This window comes from Pseudorasbora parva, chromosome 20 (genome assembly GCF_024679245.1).
Source record: "Pseudorasbora parva isolate DD20220531a chromosome 20, ASM2467924v1, whole genome shotgun sequence".
Taxonomy (NCBI): Eukaryota; Metazoa; Chordata; class Actinopteri; order Cypriniformes; family Gobionidae; genus Pseudorasbora; species Pseudorasbora parva.
In genome coordinates this window covers 12,935,205-12,937,704 of record NC_090191.1, presented here as the reverse complement: position 1 = coordinate 12,937,704, position 2,500 = coordinate 12,935,205, and the positions used below count along the sequence as shown (strand labels likewise).

The following is a 2,500-nucleotide window of genomic DNA, read 5'->3' as shown; positions in this document are numbered from 1 at the left end:
GGTTTCGGCAGAGGAACAGTGACTGTGTGCTTTTGGTCGAGGGGCTGCAGTGTCCAAACGCCACCTGCTTTCTACTTGGATCCACCTAGCCTCATCACTATCTGCCTCTCAGATGGCCACAAGTCAGGACATGGCGGTCCCATGGTGTAATGGTTAGCACTCTGGACTTTGAATCCAGTGATCCGAGTTCAAATCTCGGTGGAACCTTAGCAACATTTTTGTGGCTGGGTGGGGGCAAACTGAAGCGTCTCGCAACTGCTGTCGTACCTGTGAAATTGTCTGTCTGGAACCGATTCGGAATTGGCAAAACATGGGCTCAAAAAGCAAAGCCTTCGCTGGCTCGTTGGTATTGCGCTTCTAGGCTGATTGACTTAACTCTATGCTGCTCTGTGAGAAAAGCCAGCCAACGCCAAGGTTCCATGGTGTAATTGTTAGCACTCTGGACTCTGAATCCAGCGATCCGAGTTCAAATCTCGGTGGGACCTGCTTTTGCCAGGAATGTGCGCAGGAGCCCATCCAAGAAAAAAACTTTTACACAGCAGTCATCCTCAAAAGCACTTCTCGGGAGTTCCCCTTGAAGTAATAGGCCAAGTGGCCACCTGGAGAATGCGGGCATCGATCCCGCTACCTCTCGCATGCTAAGCGAGCGTTCTACCATTTGAGCTAATTCCCCTTGGCATCAGAGAGAAGGTGTCCATTGCCCTCAAAGACACCGGCGAGGACAGAGCCCTAGCATGTGTGCAGGTGCTGCATCGGACTTTTCGATCTTTAGCAGTGTTTGCAGCCAGGCAGCAGCTCTACCGAATAACGAGTTGGCTCGTTGGTCTAGGGGTATGATTCTCGCTTTGGGTGCGAGAGGTCCCGGGTTCAAATCCCGGACGAGCCCGTGCTTCTGCATTTAATCGCTTTGGTCTCATTAGGGTCACGGGCAAGCAGGAATATTTCTGGGAAACTGGTGATCGAAGCTTTTCAATGGGAGGCCGGTTAGCTCAGTTGGTTAGAGCGTGGTGCTAATAACGCCAAGGTCGCGGGTTCGATCCCCGTACGGGCCACTCTTTTGCTCTCTGGGACCTTCAGCTTTTGCGCTTTTCACAAGTGATGGCCGGTCTCACAGAAATCCCTGCTGGCACGCCTGCTGCCAGACCTGGCTGAAATAGCTCAGTTGGGAGAGCGTTAGACTGAAGATCTAAAGGTCCCTGGTTCGATCCCGGGTTTCGGCAGAGGAACAGTGACTGTGTGCTTTTGGTCGAGGGGCTGCAGTGTCCAAACGCCACCTGCTTTCTACTTGGATCCACCTAGCCTCATCACTATCTGCCTCTCAGATGGCCACAAGTCAGGACATGGCGGTCCCATGGTGTAATGGTTAGCACTCTGGACTTTGAATCCAGTGATCCGAGTTCAAATCTCGGTGGAACCTTAGCAACATTTTTGTGGCTGGGTGGGGGCAAACTGAAGCATCTCGCAACTGCTGTCGTACCTGTGAAATTGGCTGTCTGGAACCGATTCGGAATTGGCAAAACATGGGCTCAAAAAGCAAAGCCTTCGCTGGCTCGTTGGTATTGCGCTTCTAGGCTGATTGACTTAACTCTATGCTGCTCTGTGAGAAAAGCCAGCCAACGCCAAGGTTCCATGGTGTAATGGTTAGCACTCTGGACTCTGAATCCAGCGATCCGAGATCAAATCTCGGTGGGACCTGCTTTTGCCAGGAATGTGCGCAGGAGCCCATCCAAGAAAAAAAACTTTGACACAGCAGTCATCCTCAAAAGCACGTCTCGGGAGTTCCCCTTGAAGTAAAAGGCCAAGTGGCCACCTGGAGAATGCGGGCATCGATCCCGCTACCTCTCGCATGCTAAGCGAGCGCTCTACCATTTGAGCTAATTCCCCTTGGCATCAGAGAGAAGGTGTCATTTGCCCTCAAAGACACCGGCGAGGACAGAGCCCTAGCATGTGTGCAGGTGCTGCATTGGACTTTTCGATCTTTAGCAGTGTTTGCAGCCAGGCAGCAGCTGTACCGTATAACGAGTTGGCTCGTTGGTCTAGGGGTATGATTCTCCCTTTGGGTGCGAGAGGTCCTGGGTTCAAATCCCGGACGAGCCCGTGCTTCTGTATTTAATCGCTTTGGTCTCATTAGGGTCACGGGCAAGCAGGAATATTTCTGGGAAACTGGTGATCGAAGCTTTTCAATGGGAGGCCGGTTAGCTCAGTTGGTTAGAGCGTGGTGCTAATAACGCCAAGGTCGCGGGTTCGATCCCCGTACGGGCCACTCTTTTGCTCTCTGGGACCTTCAGCTTTTGCGCTTTTCACAAGTGATGGCCGGTCTCACAGAAATCCCTGCTGGCACGCCTGCTGCCAGACCTGGCCGAAATAGCTCAGTTGGGAGAGCGTTAGACTGAAGATCTAAAGGTACCTGGTTCGATCCTGGGTTTCGGCAGAGGAACAGTGACTGTGTGCTTTTGGTCGAGGGGCTGCAGTGTCCAAACGCCACCTGCATTCTAATTGG

The 2,500-nt window shown here is 52.5% G+C and overlaps 9 non-coding genes across 9 annotated transcripts in view; 8 read left to right on the top strand and 1 right to left on the bottom strand.

Moving 5' to 3' along the window:
- The window catches only part of trnaf-gaa (transfer RNA phenylalanine (anticodon GAA)), a 73-nt gene extending 63 nt beyond the window's left edge, over positions 1 to 10 (top strand). The window contains exon 1 of the tRNA in view: positions 1 to 10. This exon is cut by the window's left edge and continues 63 nt beyond it. This is a non-coding gene — a tRNA (tRNA-Phe).
- A 125-nt stretch (positions 11 to 135) lies between these two features.
- trnaq-uug (transfer RNA glutamine (anticodon UUG)) lies at positions 136 to 207 on the top strand. The gene has a single exon. It is a non-coding gene; the product is annotated as a tRNA-Gln (tRNA).
- Positions 208 to 814: 607 nt separating this feature from the next.
- Positions 815 to 886, top strand: trnap-ugg (transfer RNA proline (anticodon UGG)). The gene has a single exon. It is a non-coding gene; the product is annotated as a tRNA-Pro (tRNA).
- Positions 887 to 978: 92 nt separating this feature from the next.
- trnai-aau (transfer RNA isoleucine (anticodon AAU)) lies at positions 979 to 1,052 on the top strand. The gene has a single exon. It is a non-coding gene; the product is annotated as a tRNA-Ile (tRNA).
- Positions 1,053 to 1,147: 95 nt separating this feature from the next.
- trnaf-gaa (transfer RNA phenylalanine (anticodon GAA)) lies at positions 1,148 to 1,220 on the top strand. Its single transcript has one exon. It is a non-coding gene; the product is annotated as a tRNA-Phe (tRNA).
- Positions 1,221 to 1,345: 125 nt separating this feature from the next.
- On the top strand, positions 1,346 to 1,417 carry trnaq-uug (transfer RNA glutamine (anticodon UUG)). The gene has a single exon. It is a non-coding gene; the product is annotated as a tRNA-Gln (tRNA).
- A 206-nt stretch (positions 1,418 to 1,623) lies between these two features.
- Positions 1,624 to 1,695, top strand: trnaq-cug (transfer RNA glutamine (anticodon CUG)). The gene has a single exon. It is a non-coding gene; the product is annotated as a tRNA-Gln (tRNA).
- Positions 1,696 to 1,811: 116 nt separating this feature from the next.
- trnaa-agc (transfer RNA alanine (anticodon AGC)) lies at positions 1,812 to 1,884 on the bottom strand. Its single transcript has one exon. It is a non-coding gene; the product is annotated as a tRNA-Ala (tRNA).
- Positions 1,885 to 2,189: 305 nt separating this feature from the next.
- Positions 2,190 to 2,263, top strand: trnai-aau (transfer RNA isoleucine (anticodon AAU)). Its single transcript has one exon. It is a non-coding gene; the product is annotated as a tRNA-Ile (tRNA).
- Positions 2,264 to 2,500: the final 237 nt, after the last annotated feature.